Source organism: Arachis hypogaea, chromosome 13 (genome assembly GCF_003086295.3).
Source record: "Arachis hypogaea cultivar Tifrunner chromosome 13, arahy.Tifrunner.gnm2.J5K5, whole genome shotgun sequence".
Classification (NCBI taxonomy): domain Eukaryota; kingdom Viridiplantae; phylum Streptophyta; class Magnoliopsida; order Fabales; family Fabaceae; genus Arachis; species Arachis hypogaea.
The window spans coordinates 78,664,105-78,682,109 of record NC_092048.1 but is presented as its reverse complement, the minus strand read 5'-3'; the positions used below and the strand labels follow the sequence as shown (position 1 = coordinate 78,682,109).

Genomic DNA, 18,005 nt, shown 5'->3' with positions numbered 1-18,005 from the left:
CTTGCTCATATTTTAATTTTTATTTATTTTTATCCCATGTGCATCGCTTTTTGCATTTGGGGAATTCTTTTGTATCCCCTTTATTCAAATACTGAAAAATAATTTTTTTTTTGAATGCACATGGTAATTAAATTATTTTGATTTCACATGAGCATGCTTCCCAAAACTTTTAAAAATAAAAATTTTTATGCTTTTTAACTTTCTACCCTTTTTTTTTCTATCATCCATGTTCCCATAAGGTTCCCACACTTACACAATACACAATTTCTATCTTAAGCTAACTAAGGATTCAACTTGGGATTTTTATTTTGTTTTTCTGCTTAAGGCTAGTAATGTGGTTATAAAACAAGACAGGATTTAAAGGCTCAAGGGGGCTAACAAGGGTGATGTAAAAGGTAGGCTAATTTGGGAATAGTGAGCTAGAATCAAACAATGGCCTCAATCACTTTCTTGGTATGTATCTATATTCTATAATCGGACATATAGATTAAAACAAAGTAAAGAACACCAGAATAAATAAGAAAGGCGGAACACACAGGAATAAAATATTATAGTTTAGATGTAACCATGCAATTAAGCTCAAAACTCACAGGCTGTGTGTTTTCTAACTCAAAAATCATATATCAGTTATATATGTCAAGCAACTAAAAATTAAGAGTTCCCATTATTCTCAATGTAAATCTTAAGGTGGCTTTAAAGTTCTAGTGTTTCTCCTTGATGAAATGTTGTTAACTAACTAACATGTAACGCTATATATACAAGGTGTGGGTTATTTTTATTTTGTTAAAGTCTCTAGTTTACTTCCTTTTTATATTTTCAATTTAAACTAAGTTATCTTATGCTAAAAAGGGTAAACTATACTAATTAATCCACATTTTCTATAACTAATAAGTTAGAATTGCAACTAAACTAAATGGCTAAAATATGAACTAAAGTACAACATGCAGAAATATAGTAAAAATACATGAAAATAGCAATGTATAAGTACTGAGAAAATAAAAATAAAAATAAAGAGAAAAATACAAAAAAATAATAAAGTAAAAAGAGTCTGTAGTGGTTCACCAAAAAATATACGCCAGAGATGGCGACCTCCCCACACTTAATATGAAGCATCGTCCCTAATGCTCACTCAAGCAGGGTGTGAAGGGGTGTCATCACTGGAAGGATGGGTAGCTGGAGTCTCTGTGGTGGTGGTCTGAGGATCTGCCTGCTGCAGAGGAGGTGCTGACTGAATAGGAACCTCGGGGTCTGCAGCCTGAATCTGATGCGGGGCCTCCTACTGGGGCGCAGCCTGCTCCGTGCCTGCCTGCGTAGCCTCTCTCTGTGGATGGGTCTCTGCCTCGTGATCATCCGCTTCCTCCTCAGATGGTTCTGATGGGGTGTCAGGCTCGGAGGGGATGTCGCTGCCAGAACGGATCATCAGCTTTAGGTGCTCATAGCGTCGCTTGCTGCGATGCTCAGATCTCTCGTATCGCCGCCGGTTGGGGTGCTCCATTTGGTCTAGCTGCTGAAATAGGCGGTGCACTAAGTGATAAACTGGCTCTGAGGCAGGTGGAGGTGCAGTGGTGGTAGCAGGGGTAGCTATAGAGGAAAAGGGGCCGGCAGATGGTGTGGTTGTCTCATCAGTAGGAGTAAGGAATGGAGGTTTGTAGCCCAAAGCCAGAAAGTTCCTGCTGTGAGGGATAATTTTCTTGCATTCTGCAGCAGGTGGCTTTTTATTAGCATCCTCCCAAGGTACGTCAGCTCGACGGCCAAGCTGTGTAATCAGATATGGAAAGGAGAGAGTGCCTCGGACGTGGACCCTGGCCATGTAGTACCGAATGAAGCGTGGCAGGTACAGGTCCTTACCCTCCATCACACACCATAGGAGGGTGATCATAGCGACAGGTAGCTCCGTCTTGTGAGTACTCGGCATAATAAAGTTGCTTAGGATCTGATGCCATAGCCGAGCCTCATCATTCAAGTATGCTCGCTTGATTCCCTTAGGCATGGTAGTGTTCTGACCCATGACCCATGGAACAGTCGGGTCAAGGGCTATCCTTACCTTGACGGCATCCCAGTCAAACTTCATGAAGCGCATGTCCTCCTCAGCCTTTTGATAACTATCTGGCTGATCGGATTTAGGCAGGAGCTTCAGAACATCCTCTATGGCCTCTTCAGTGACCAGTATCTGCGTCCCTCTTAGGTGTACTGAATCTAGGGAAGTTTTGAAGTAATTGCAGTAAAATTCCCTTACCCAAGATGCATTGACCTCAGTCAGGTTTCTCTCCAGGAAGAACCAGCCTCTTTGTTTGATCTTATCAGAGGTGTTGATAAACCCATATTTCATGAGTTATTTTGTGCTTAGTTTGAGTGATTTATTCAATCCTTCACCCACTTATTCATATTAATTGCATGGTTTTACTTTCCCTTCCTTATTATGTGATGTATGTGAAAGACATGTTTCCTAAGCTTTAAAAGTAATCATTTTAATTACCTTTATTTCCATTCGATGCCGTGATTAGTGTGTTGAGTAGTTTCAGATTTTCTAAGGCAGAATGACTTAAAGGATGGAAAAGGAAACGTACAAAAATGGAAGGAAAGTACGAAACGAAGTTTTGAAGAAACTGGCATCCACATGATTGCATGGACGACGCGATCGCGTGCCAGGCGCGAAGAAGCAGCGACGCGGCCGCATGACTGACGCGGCCGCGCGACTTGACCATAGCACATTCGATGCGGACGCGTAACCGACGCGACCGCGCCACAAGGAAAACTCCAGATGACGCGACCGCGTGACCCACGCGGACTCGTGACAGAGGCCGCATATCAGAATTTACAGAATACGCCCGCAACGATTTCTGAAGCCCTTTTGGCCCAAATCCAGGTGCAGAACACACAGACTAGAGGCTATAAAGTGGGGGAATGCATCCATTCAAGAGAGAGCTCGCATTTTTACTACTTTCCATGATTTAGATTTTGTTTGAGAGAGGTTCTCTCCTCTCTCTCTTAGGATTAGGATTTAGGACTTCTCTTAGTTTTTAAGAGTGACTCTCGATCCAGGTTTTATGTTTCTTGTTTTAAGCTTCCCTTCTCACTTTTATTTATTTATTCCAGCACTTGAGTTGATTATTTACCTTTATAATTTAATTTATGAATTATTCCATGTTATAGATTGTTATTTGAATTAATGATATTTGAGGTATTTTAGTTATTGATTGCTTTCTCTTTAATTTGTGTTACCATTGTTTCCAATCTGAAGATATTCTATTCCAGCAATTTACTTTTTCCCTTTTTGGTCTTGGTTAAGAAATTAGTAACTCAACAGTTATCAAACTTAACATAATTGATAATCGTTATCTTGCTAATTGAACTGAACTTCAATAATCCCAACTTTTTTGTAGGAAATAAATAGGATTTGAAGGTCAAACTAATTAGTCCCTTGACTTTCCTTTACTTTAGTAAAGGTTAACTAAGTGAAATTTAGATTTAACTTTCATTATTGTTGAGGGAGATAACCAAGTTGGACTTCCAATTCCTTTTACCTTGCCAGAAGTTTGCTTTACAGTATTTATTTATTTTAATTGCCATCTACTTTACTTGTCATTTAAATCACTTGCTTCTCACCTTCTAAACCCCGATTATAACCTTTATAGCCAATAATAAGAACATACTTCCTTGCAGTTCCTTGAGAAGACGACCCGAGGTTTGAATACTCGGTTAACAATTTTTAAAGGGGTTTGTTACTTGTGACACCCAAAAATGTTTGTACGAAGGGTAGAGACTATATCTACAACGCGACTGTTTTTATGAACTTCTTTACTGGCAAAAATACCAACGTCAAAATGGCGCCGTTGCCGGGGAACTGCTAACGTGTGCCTTATTATTGGTTATTGTAAATATTTTTCTTTTGCTTGTTTATTTATTTTTGTTTTTCCTTTTTTTATCTTTATTTGCTACCATGAACTCTCACCCCTCTCGCTTTGAGTTTGGTTCTAACTTTGTTGAAGGAAATAGAAGTTACAGCAGGAATGTGCATCAATGTCAGACCAATCAAGGATGGATGGAGCCAAGAGGATCTAATCAACCCTTTAGGCAGCAACACCCTCCGAGATATCATGAACAAAGACCATTCTACCGTGCATACCCAGCTGAAAGATATGGCGGACAACCTTGTAACTACCAACAAGCCCCACCCCGTGCCTATAGACCATCCTTTCAACATAACCTCGAACCACCACACTCACAAGCTTCTCTTCACCATTCGCCACCATATGATCCTTCCTTACCCCAGTACCAATCCAATCACTCCCAATCACCACCACTTTCCTATGTATCATGCCCAAGTCCAGCAACCCGAGAAGCAGAGGTTCGCCTAAAGGAAACAGTAAATAAACTTCAAACAACCATTCGACAACTGAAGCAAACAATAATTAAATGGGTTTCTAGGCGCTCAAATACACAAGGATCAGCCACAGCCCCATGTGAACAGTCTAACGAAGAGCGTAGTAGGAAGGAAATACCAGAAACTCCAGTGGACAAGACAGAGAATGAATTCGTACTAGAACAGGTAGAAGAAGCTGTCATTGTTCAAGAAGAAGAGTTGGTTGAAGATCTAGGAGATGCTGAACCTCCATGGGAATCCAGAACTGAGGAAAACTCCGTCAAGGACGTTACAGTTGATGCTAAGAAGGATAGTGCACAATCCCAAGGCAAGTCGTTTATGAAGAATCAGACGGAATAACTCATGACACAAATTCCCTTGATAATGATAGTCACAAGTCTGGCTTTCTTAGTAATGAACTTGCATCCGCAAGTGAATTTTTTGAGATCGAAGAATCTTCCCCAAGTGAATACGAAGACGATGTGGAGGTAGATTTTTCTCAACCTCCAATCTATGACTCAAGTGATGAGGAAGACATAGAAGACTTTGACCAGGACATAGATATAATTGTAGAGCCTTGCAAGGAAGTGGAGGAATTCACAGAAGAGCACAAGGGAGTAGAACTTACAGAACCACCGGAAACACCTATCCCAAGGCCATTACCACCTAATACAAGCTTCAAGTGGGTACAATCCTTAACCTATAACTTTACTTATTCACTTGAATATGGTTTGCTTGAAACAGATGGCCAGCTTAGAGCTCTTTGCGGCTTTAAGAGTAAGAGGGAAATGGCTCGTACTCAGAGCTGGTGCACAAGGTTCAATAAGGTTCCACGCTTCACCTCGAAGTACATGGATTGGTATCATGCTCAATTGCATGGATCACGAAGAACGTTTGGTCACCATGGTGAGATTCTACTTTTTAAACCGTCCGGATGGAAACATATAGATCAAGACGGGGGCGGATTTAATAGCAAAGCTTGGGATCCTGGAATCTATTCTGACATTCGTCACCCCGAGAGCCTAACAATCTGTTTGAAGCTGTTCAGAAGCTTTACATGCCTAGTTTGGGATCCCGGAGGCTATGGGCATTCCAAGCACTGGTGGAGATTTTTGGACGAATTTAAACATAAGCCGCCATAGCAGGAAGCTCCTCCAATGTCCAACTTAAGGACTTTAACTAAAAGTGCGAGGTGGGAGACAACCCACCATGGTATGGTCGCTTCTTTTTCAATTTATTTCTTGTTAATTGCTTTCATTTTTATTTCCTTTTTATTTTACTTCATTGAACCTGGAATCATGCATAGCATTCATTTTAATTATTGCATTCTGCATTTATCATACATATAAAAAAAAAGGGGATGCACGACGCGACCGCATCATCTATAATTCCCACGCGACCGCGTCATCCACACGATCGCGTGCCCTGGAGATCGGCGTAAATATCCAACGTCCAGAAAGTTAGGCTAGAATCGTGCGGCCCTTGTGCGTTCTACACAAATTGGCCCACGCGATCGCATGCCCCATGCGATCGCGTCACTTGCACAATACCAATCCCACGCGACCGCGTGAGCGACGCGATCGCGTCGCATGGATTGCACATCACCCCAGAAGGAGACAGAGAGTTGCGCTGAAACGGTGCTGGAGTCGTGCGTTTAGCACAAATTCCAGCGACGCGATCACGCGACCCATGCGATCGCGTCATCCCCTCTTCCACCCCTTTCATGCGATCACGCGACCCACGCGATCGCGTCACCCCACTATCACCCCGACCACGCGACCGCGTCCCCCACGCGATCGCGTGGATTTGAAAATATAACCCCCCAGCCACGCGAACCCTATCAGTTGCGTAGACCCCCCCACCAACCCTCTTCTCCTTCTCTTCCTCTTCTCTCAACCACCACCCAGCCACCACCGCACTACCACCCAGACGCCGCTACCGCCCAGACGCCGCCGCCGCCTACCCCCCTTCCTCCCTCCCCTTTTTTCTTCTTCTTTCTTCCTCTCTTCCCCCCTCTCCCCTATCCAATCCCCTCCCCTATTTCACCCATTACCCTTCCCAAAGCCCCTACCCCCTAACAGCAGCAACCACCGCGCCATCACCCAGACTCCGCACTGAACGTCACCGCCAGCCACTGTGCTAACCACCGGACGCCACCATCACCACCACCCAACCACCTTCCTGCCTACTCTCCTTATTCAGCCTTCCAGGTTCCGTAACACGCAATCCCTTTTATCCGTCCGTAGTTCTTCTTATTTTTAGGATAGATAGTCTTGCATGTTGTAGTGGATTTTAGGTTATTAGGTAGATTAGGCTGTGGTTAGTGGCTCTAGGTCTGTTTATTTGCACTGTTCTTGCTTCTGTTTTATCATATTTGCAAATCTGCTGTTGCTGTAATCTTGTTCATATGCCGTATTTCTTGTATATTGCTGCTCTTTACATTGAATTTTCATGTTTATATTATATATATGTACCTGCAGCTTGAATTTTTAATTCATATGAACTGCCTTGTTTGCTGTTTATTTTCCGGGACTATCCGATTTTAGCCGGAATGCTTCCCAAATTTTTTGTGAATTGTTTTCATTCATGTTTTAGTTTGGCAATCTAAACTCTGTTGTCCTCTGCCTTTACCAAACTGTTTCATGATTACTATGGCAGACTTTCTTATCCTCTTTGATTTCCTGGTTTATAAACTGCATTTGTGATATTCTGATTTCAGTTCTTGCTTTCTTTATATCTATTTGAATCAACATCACCCTGTTTTCCTTGTTCGGTTATGAGTTATTTCTAGTTATTATTGTGAATCCTTGTTACATGGACTATTTTCCTTATGCCGCTTACTTTAACCCGCATTTTACTGACTCACTAATTTTAATTTACTAACTTCTTTTTCAAAATCTAACCATACTAACCTTTTAAAATCTCTTTTCTGATTTTTCACTTTCCTTTAACTTTCTAACCATGGCATAATGACATTTTTTCTATTTAACTTGAATTCTGATACATTTTGGATTGTAAATTCTTCCTTTCCAAATTTTAAACTACTACACAATCCTTAATGCATATTTACTTGACTCATTTACCTCATTCAAATTCTTCTTTTGCCGCTTTAAGTTTTCTTTGTTTAATTGCCTATTTGCTTCCCTATTTTTATCCATATCCTGGTTTCCTGTTTTTCAGGATGTCTGCCTCACAGAGAAAAGAAAAAGGCAAGGCTACTGGCAAGTGCAAGAGAGGAGATTCCTCCCAGTCCATCATTGACCTAATGCATGATTCCTCATGGCGGGAGAAGAACTTTACACAGCAGGAAAAAGCTGACCAGCTGCTCCCTGCAAATGATTCAATAAAATTTGCAAACCGATAATGTGAGCTGAAGTATCCGGCATTTGCAAACTCCAGGAATCTATACCTGGAGAGAACTCTGAGGATTCCAGAAGCACTCCAACAGTACACCACTGAGCAAATCAAGCAAAGAGGCTGGTTCTTTCTAGAGAGAGCACTGATAGAGGTCAATGCATCTTGGGTCAGGGAATTCTACTGCAACTACTACATCACCACCCTCGATGCAGTGAACCTGAGAGAAAAGCAGATTCTGGTCACTGAGGAGGCCATAGAGGACATTCTCCGGCTCCCAGCCAAGTCTGATCAGCCTGATGGTTATCAAAAGGCTGAGGAGGACCTGCGCCTGATGCAGTTTGATTGGGATGCTGTGAAGGCACGGATAGCTCTCGACCCGACTATTCCTTGGGAGATGGGTCAGGACACCACCATACCTAGAGGGATCAAGAGGGCGTACTTAAATGATGAGGCTCGGTTATGGCACCAGATCTTAAGCAACTATGTGATGCCGAGTACTCATGAGACGGAGATCCCGACTGCTATGATCACCCTCCTATGGTGTGTGATGGAGGGTAAGGACCTTTATCTGCCACGCTTTATCCGGCATTATATGGCCAGGGTCCACGTCCGAGGCATCCTCCCTTTTCCGTATCTGGTTACACAGCTAGGCCGTCGAGCTGACGTGCCATGGGAGGATGCCGATGAGAGACCACCAGCGGCAGACTGCAGGAAGATCATTCCTCACAGCAGGAACTTCCTAGCTTTAAGCTCCAGACCACCACCCTTCCCTACTACTGATGAGACAGCCCCACCGTCTGCTGGACCCTCTTCATCCACGGCTGCACCTGCTGCCCCTGCTGCCACCACTGCACCTCCACCTGCCTCTGAGCCCGTATACCGCCTCGTGCACCGCCTATTCCGACAGCTTGATTAGATAGAGCGCCGTAACCGGCGCCGGTATGAGAGATTGGAGCATCGCAGCCAGCGACGCTATTCGCATCTGAAGCTGATGATCCGACAGGGTGGTAACATCCCCTCCGAGCCTGACACACCATCAGAGCCATCAGAGGAGGAGGAGGATGAGCCCCAGGAGAAGACCCATCCGCAGGCAGGCACAGAGCAGGCTGCACCACATCAGGAGGTTACGCATCAGATCGAGGTTGCGGATCCGGAGATCCCAATCCAGTCAGCACCGCCTCTACAGCAGCCAGACCCTCAGCCCACTACCACCACAGAGCCTCCAGCTACCATCCCTACCAGTGATGACACCCCTTCACACCCGGCTTGACTGAGCATCAGGGACGATGCTTCATTTTAAGTGTGGGGAGGTCGCCATCTCTTGCGTTTTATTTTGGTGAACCACTACATCTCTTTTTTCTTTTTCTTTTATTTTGGATATTTTTCTGTATTTTTATTTTTACTATTATTTTCTGAGTACTTATACATTGCTACTTTTATGTATTTTTACTCTATTTTCGCATTTTGCATTTTTAGTTCATATTTTTAGTTATTTAGTTTAGTTTGCAATTCTGACTTATTAGTGGATTAATTAGTATAGTTTACCCTTTTTAGCATAAGATAGCATAGTTTAAATTGAAAATAAAAAGGAAGTAAGCTAGGAAATTGAACATAACAGATTTAAATCCATAAACCTTGTATATATAGCATTACATCATATAGTTAAGTTGACAACATTTCATCAAGGAGGAACATTAAAACTTTAAAAGCCACCCTAAATAATTTTTTTATGAGAATAATGGGAATTTTTAACTAAACCTGCATAACATATATGAATGATATATGATGCTTGAGTTAGAGAACACACAGCCTGTGAGTCTTGAGCTTAATTGTATGGTTGCATTCAAACCATAATTTCATTCCTGTATGTTTCGCTTCTTTTTATTCTGATGTTCTTTACTTTGCTTTAATCTATATGTCCAATTATAGAATATAGAATATAGGATATAGATACATACCAAAAGAATGATTGAGGCCATCATTTGATTTTAGCTCACTTACCCCAAAATAACCTACCTTTCACATCACCCTTGTTAGCCCCCTTGAGCCTTTAAAATCCCTTTTATTCTATTTAGCCACACTACTAGCCTTAAGCAGAAAAACAAAATAAAATCCCAACCTTGGTTATCTTAAGATAGAAAATTATGAATGGATTAAAATGTGGGAAACCTGTTGGGAACATGGATGATAGAAACAAAAGGTAGAAAAGTTGAAAGAAATAAAATAAAATTTGGGAAGCATGCTCATGAGAAATCAAAGTGATTCAATCACTATGTGCATTAAAAAAAAGTTATTTTTCAGCATTTAATAAAAGGGGATACAAAAGAATTACCCAATGCAAAATAAAAGCAATGCACATGGGATAAAAATAAAATTGAAACATGAGCATGTAACAACAAGTGGGATAATATGGGAAGATTGGTAAAGAATGTTTTGTTCTACTAAATATGTATGTTAGGTGAGATCTTAGTCTAATTAAGGATTCACTTATTAGCTCACTTAGCCTTATACATATATCCTTACCTTTACCTTGGCCCCATTACAACCTTAATTAAAGACCTCATGACTTTTGGTATGACTGTACTCTATAATTGTTGATTGGTTAGATGAAGCACAAAGTTATAGAAAGTAAGAATAAAAGGAAAAGTAGAGTGAATAAACCCAATAAACACTGAGTGACTAGAGGGTAAACACAAAATCCAGTGAGGGTTCAAGAACTCATCAACATATATCTGTGCTTAATTTACTAATTATTTTGCAAGTTTGTAAAATATTTTTATTTCCCATCTCATTTGCTAAAATGCTTTATTATTGAAGGGTTGGCTATATATATGACTCCTTGAGAATGTGAATTAATTTGACTACATGTAAGCTTTATATATGAGTAGATAAATTGGAATTGCTTGACTCATTTAGGTAGATGCATTTAGAATAGGTTGCATTGCATAACATTCCACCACTTTAACCTTACCTTATTCTTTACCTTGGATATAGCATGAGGACATGCTATTGTTTAAGTGTGGGGAGGTTGATAAACCCATATTTCATGAGTTATTTTGTGCTTAGTTTGAGTGATTTATTCAATCCTTCACCCACTTATTCATATTAATTGCATGGTTTTACTTTCCCTTCCTTATTATGTGATGTATGTGAAAAACATGTTTCCTAAGCTTTAAAATTAATCATTTTAATTACCTTTATTTCCATTCGATGCCGTGATTAGTGTGTTGAGTAGTTTCAGATTTTCTAAGGCAGAATGACTTAAAGGATGGAAAAGGAAATGTACAAAAATGGAAGAAAAGTGCGAAATGGAGTTTTGAAGAAACTGGCATCCACGCGATCGCATGGACGACGCGATCGCGTGCCAGGCGCGAAGAAGCAGCGACGCGGCCGCATGACTGACGCGGCCGCGCGACTTGAGCATAGTGCATTCGATGCGGACGCGTAATCGACGCGACCGCGCCACAAGGAAAACTCCAGATGACGCGACCGCGTGACCCACACGGACGCGTGACAGAGGCCACGTATCAGAATTTACAGAATATGCCCCCAGCAATTTCTGAAGCCCTTTTGGCCCAAATCCAGGTGCTGAACACACAGACTAGAGGCTATAAAGTGGGGGAATGCATCCATTCAAGAGAGAGCTCGCATTTTTACGACTTTCCATGATTTAGATTTAGTTTGAGAGAGGTTCTCTCCTCTCTCTCTTAGGATTAGGATTTAGGACTTCTCTTAGTTTTTAAGAGTGACTCTCGATCCAGGTTTTATGTTTCTTGTTTTAAGCTTCCCTTCTCACTTTTATTTATTTATTCCAGCACTTGAGTTGATTATTTACTTTTATAATTTAATTTATGAATTATTCCATGTTACAGATAGTTATTTGAATTAATGATATTTGAGGTATTTCAGTTATTGATTGCTTTCTCTTTAATTTGTGTTACCATTGTTTCCAATCTGAAGATATTCTATTCCATCAATTTACTTTTTTTTCTTTTTGGTCTTGGTTAAGAAATCAGTAACTCAACAGTTATCAAACTCAACATAATTGATAATCGTTATCTTGCTAATTGAATTGAACTTCAATAATCCCAACTTTTTCGTAGGAAATAAATAGGATTCGAAGGTCAAACTAATTAGTCCCTTGACTTTCCTTTACTTTAGTAAAGGTTAACTAAGTGGAATTTAGATTCAACTTTCATTATTGTTGAGGGAGATAACCAAGTTGGACTTCCAATTCCTTTTACCTTGCCATAAGTTTGCTTTACAATATTTATTTATTTATTTTAATTGCCATTTACTTTACTTGTCATTTAAATCACTTGCTTCTCACCTTCTAAACCCCGATTACAACCTTTATAGCCAATAATAAGAACATACTTCCTTGCAGTTCCTTGAGAGGACGACCCGAGGTTTGAATACTCGGTTAACAATTTTTAAAGGGGTTTGTTACTTGTGACACCCAAAAACGTTTGTACGAAGGGATTTTTGTCGGTTTAGAGACTATATCTACAACGCGACTGTTTTTATGAACTTCTTTACTGGCAAAAATACCAACGTCAGGTGTATTGCTGGAGTTCTTCTGGGATCTTCAGAGTCCTCTCCGGGTACAGGTTCCTGGAGGTTGCAAACACCGGATACTTCAGCTTGCAGTATCAGTTTGCAAACTTAATGGGATCAGTAGCAGGGAGTAGCTGGTCAGCCTTCTCCTGCGGGGTAAAGTGCTTCTCCCGCCAGGAGTCATCATGCATGATGTCCAGGATGGACATGGAGGATTCTCCTCTTTTCCGTTTGCCAGTTGTTGCCTTTCCCTTTCCTTTTCTTTGGGTGTCAGACATCCTGAAACACAGAAAACCAGGATATAATAAAAAACATGAAAACAAGTATGCAAATCACAAAATAAGCATTTAGTGGCAAAGGAGCAGTGGAGTAATGAAAATGAGTTAAGTAAATGTGCATTAAGGATTGAATATGAGTTAAAAATCCGAGAAGAAAAAATTAACAATCCAAAATGTATTAGAAATCATGTTAATTAGGAAAAATTATCATCATGCCTTGGTTAGAAGGTTAAAGAGAATAGTGAAAAACCTAAAGAGATATTTTGAAAGGTTAGGTTCGTTAGGAATGAAAAAAGAGTTTAGGAAGTTAAAATTAGTGAATTAGTAAAAAGTGGGTTAGAGTAAGTGGCATGATGATCATTTTCTAAGTAACAAGCATTCTCAATTAGAAGCTACAGTTAACTCATATCCAAATAAGGGAATCAGTTTGATGATGAATCAAAAATTGGAAGCTAAACATCAAAAATGCAGATTATGAACCAGGAAATCAAAAAGAATAAGAAAGCTTGCCCTGGTATTCATGAATTGGTTTGATAAAAGCAGAGTAAAGCAGAGTTCAAAGTGCCAAAACCAAGACATGAATGGAAACAAAATAGTTTACAGAATATTGGACAGCATTCTAGCTAAAATTGGATGTTCCCGGAAAATAAACAGTAAGCATGACAGTTCATATGAATTAAAATAAACTACAATTAGATATAATTAGTGTGAACAAGAAAGAACATTTGCAATAGCTGCATGAACAGTAAGAACAGCATATGAACAATACTAACATCACAGTAACAGCAGAATTGCAAAAATTATAAAACAAGAAGCACAAACAGCATAATTAATCAGGCCTAAATCTACTAACCACATCCTAGGCTACCTAACCACCTAGAATGCACTACAACATGCATATCTAACTAGCCTAATTATGAACATAAACAGAAAAATATGTAATTAGTTAGGAATTGAAAGAAGGGTGGCGTTCGGCGGAACCTGGTAGGCGTATGAATGAAAGTGGGGCAGAGAGATGGCTGGGGAATGGTGGTGGTGGCGGCTGACGCGGTGGTTGAGGGTGGCGCGGCGGCGGTTGGCGCAGCGGTGTTGTCTATTCGTAGGCAGGGGGTTCGGAAGGGGTAATGGGGGTAGGGTAGGGGCTAATAGTGAAGAGAGGGGTTGGAAGAGAGGGGGTTTGTGGTGGTGACGGCGCGGTGGGCGGTGTTTGTCCGCGGTGGTGGCAGCGGTGGTTAAGGGAAGAAGAGAGAGAGAGAGAAGAAAGAGAGGGAAGGGAGAAGGGGGTGGTGATGCCAGGGCATTTTGGCCAGTTTCACTGACCTTTTCTTTACTGTTTTTAAGCAAGTTTCATGCATTTCCTTAGAAAATAAGCTAGTTTTGGGTAGATATTCACTTACATCTTGATTCAAGCATACATTGTGCACTTTACATGATTTCATGAGGATTTTGCATGAAATTAATGACAAATTGGATGTTGCATTTCCCATGACTTGGACTAGAACTTTGATGCACTTTATTGCTTGATTTCAGGACAAAGGAAGCAAGGAAGAACCACGTTAGCAACCACGTTTGTCTCACTAACGTGACTTCTAACGTAGGAATGGGAGCTAGCTTGCAAAGTTAATGAGAAAAGTAATCGCCAATAACGCCCTCAAAGCCATCATAGCCCACGTCAAGAGTCACATTAACTAAGTTAACGTGAACTCTAACGTGGAGGAAAGAAAATAGAGCCAATGTTAGTGACACTTACCTTTGTCACTAACGTTGGGCCAAGCTCATAAGTGGCCACGTTAGTTGCCACGTTAACTTAGTTAACGTGGCTTCTAACGTTAAGAAGCAAAAGAGAAGCCAACGTTAGTGAGATTTAACTTTGTCACTAACGTTGGCCAAGCCTCCACAAGCCACGTTAACTTCCACGTTAACTTAGTTAACATGGAAGACAACGTGGAGAAAGTATATGATCGCCAACGTTAGTGACACCTAACTTTGTCAATAACGTTGGAATGAACCACACAAGCCACAATGAGCCACGTTAACTCCCACGTTAACTTAGTTAATGTGGAAGCTAACGTGAAGAAGAGAGATGATGAGCCAACGTTAGTGACATTCACATTTGTCACTAACGTTGGAGATGGCTAGCATTGCTACGTTAGAGGCGACGTTAACCTAGTTAACGTGGACTCTAACGTGGGAGATAGGGGCACATTGGAACGTTAGTGACAAAGGTAAGTGTCACTAACGTTCTCGAAGGTTGGCAAGTTAACGTTAAGAGCCACGTTAACTAAGTTAACGTGGACTCTAACGTAAGAAAGGGGGAGGCTTCTCAACGTTATTGGGAAAGGTAAGTCCCAATAACGTGTGCGAAGGACCAAGAGGCAATGTTAGTGGCAACGTTAACGTGGCTCTAACTTGGGTCAGGAACATTAGTGAAAAAGGTGATTGTCACTAACGTTTTTGAACCCACAATTTCACTTAACGTTAACACCACTAACGTCCTGAGCTAAAGTCCCTGCCCACTTCACACTTTCTCTCTGTAAGTAAAGCTAAGCCCAATGAAGAAGATAACTGCTTCAAACTCAAGATCCAAAGGCCCATACCCAAGACTTGAGGAGCCAACTAGAAGATCAGAAGAGTAGTATATATAGGAGTAGCTTTGAATTGATTAGGAAGATTGGAAAATTAGGGAAAAACTACTCTCTGTATTTTGCCATTCTCTGCACTTCTAGTTTTGTTTTCATGATGTATTCTCCATCTTTGCTTTTATTTTCCAGAGCTATGAACAACTAAACCCCTTTCATTGGGTTAGGGAGCTCTGTTGTAATTTGATGGAACAATACCAGTTTTAATTATTCTTCTTCTATCTGTTTTCTTGATTTTACTTGAAATCTTTCGATCTTCATCCAATTGGATAGTTATCTTGGAAAAGAAGCTATTCAAACTTGGATCTCTTCTGAACCTTGAAAGAGGAAGGAAGAGATCATGCTAGAAATGCTTTCTCATGCTGGACCAAATTGGGTTTGGATGGATATGTGACTATAATCCTCTCAATACTTGATTTGGGAAATGCATGTGGTATAATCAGTGAGTATACTTCATCTCTTCTCATGAGCAATTGACCAAGGAATTGGCTGTTGATCAAGATTTGAGAGATTGAATTACAAGGAATTGTAACTCGATCACTTAAGATTGCCAAGGAGATCAATGAATGCATTAATTGAGGAAGAGATGAAAATGAAATTGATCCGGAGAATGCAACATCTCCTGAGCCCAATGAACTCCCCATTTCTGATTTTACCCATTCTCTTTAGTTTCTGTCATTTACTTTTATGAGCAGTTACCCCATTCCCATTTACAATTCTGCAATTTACTTTCCGTCATTTACTTTCAGCTCTTTATTTCTAGCATTTACTTTTTTTGTTATTTACTTTCCCACCATTTTATTTTCTACAATTCTCAACTCAAATTCTAATTCGCTCAACTAGAACATTCCTCTAATTAAAGTTGCTTGATCAATCAATCTCTGTGGGATTCGACCTCACTCTATTGTGAGTTTATACTTGACGACGAAATTCGGTACACTTGCCGAAGGAAATTTGTTACGAGACAAGTTTTTCGTGCATCAAGTTTGAGGCGCCGTTGCCGGGGATTGATTGTGCATCAACAATGATTAAATTGGAAGATAACTAGATTGAGCATTTTTGTTTTGTTTGATTTAATTTTCTGTTTGAGTAATTTACTTTCAGTTTTAGTTAATTTCTTCCCTTCCCCCTACTTTTTCGTTTCTTTTTGTTATTTACAATTTAGTTACTAACCCACTAACTGTTTGATATATTGCATCACTCACACTAACAGTAATTCTAATAGAATACTTTCTACATTTATTTTCCTTGCTTGTGCTTTGTTGGTTGTATGACAGGGAGAAGAAGTGGGGCTTCAACTTCCTTTGATTCTGAATCTGAGAGAACCTTCTTTAGATTAAGGAGGGAAGCAAGAGGAAAAAGAGTGGTTGGTGCTGAGGAAGAGGAGGAATACTTTGAACCAAACATGGAAGAAAACATGGAAGACCATCGTGAGGAAGAGGCTCACAACCATGGCGGAGGAGGTCGAGCAAATCATGCTGGGGAAGATAGAAGAGTTTTAGGCTCTTACATCAATCCAAACCCAGGAAACTGTGGAAGTAGCATTCAAAAGCCAACCATCCATGCCAACAATTTTGAACTAAAACCACAGCTAATCACCCTTGTTCAGAACAACTGTTCGTTCGGAGGAAGTGTCCAAGAAGACCCCAATCAACATCTAACCACCTTCCTTAGAATTTGTGACACAGTGAAGTCTAATGGTGTTCATTCTGACGCCTATAGACTGCTCTTATTTCCATTCTCACTCAAGGATAAGGCAGCCAAATGGCTGGAGTCTTTCCCGAAGGAGAGCTTGACAACTTGGGAAGATGTAGTGAACAAATTCTTAGCAAGATTCTACCCCCTCAACGAATCAATAGGCTGAGAGCTGAGGTCCAAACTTTCAGGCAACAAGATGGTGAGACTTTTTATGAAGCATGGGAGAGGTTTAAGGACTTGACAAGGAGGTGTCTACCTGACATGTTCAACGAATAGGTGCAGCTGCACATTTTCTATGAAGGCCTGTCATATGAATCAAAGAAGGCAGTAGACCATTCATCCGGAGGATCTTTGAACTAGAAGAAGACTATTGAGGAAGCCATAGATGTCATTAAAACAGTAGCAAAGAATGACTATTTCTATGCTTCTGAAAGAGGCAACACTAGAGGAGTAATGGAGCTAAACAATGTAGATGCTTTGCTGTCCCAAAACAAGCTCATTACCCAGCAGTTGGCTGACCTCACCAAGAAGATGGAGAGGAACCAAGTAGCAGTAATCACTACTTCATCAACAACCCAAGAAGGAGTGAATGAAGAAGCAGAGGGTAGTCAGGAGCAAGCCAACTACATTTGGAATTCACCTAGGCAAAACCATGATCCATACTCTAAGACCTATAACTCTGGATGGAGGAATCACCCAAACATTGGGTGGGGAAATCAACAAGACCAAGGCATAGATCAAACACGTTCAAATCCCAACAACAATGCAGCCCACCAACATTTCACATCTAGACCATATCAGCACCCACATAACCAACCCTCTCAACACCTTTACCAAGGCTAAAATAACCCTCCCCATCCTTCCACCTCTAATCCCAATCTACCATCATTTGATGACAGGCTCTCAAGGATTGAGAATCTACTTGAAGGCATAGGCAAAGAGATTCAAGACAACAAGGCATTCAAGGAGGAAGTGTGAGCCAATTTCAAGAACCAGGGAGACACAATCAAGAGGTTGGAATCCCAAGTGGGGTATCTCTCTGAGCAGATTCCCAAACCTACAGATGGATTCCCAAGTGACACAGAGAAGAATCCGAGAGGTGAAACAAAGAAA

General features: G+C 40.8%; 1 non-coding gene across 1 annotated transcript; it reads right to left on the bottom strand.

The window, feature by feature from the left end:
• Positions 1–17,051: 17,051 nt before the first annotated feature.
• LOC112738685 (small nucleolar RNA R71) lies at positions 17,052–17,155 on the bottom strand. The gene has a single exon (XR_003169631.1). It is a non-coding gene; the product is annotated as a small nucleolar RNA R71 (small nucleolar RNA).
• Positions 17,156–18,005: the final 850 nt, after the last annotated feature.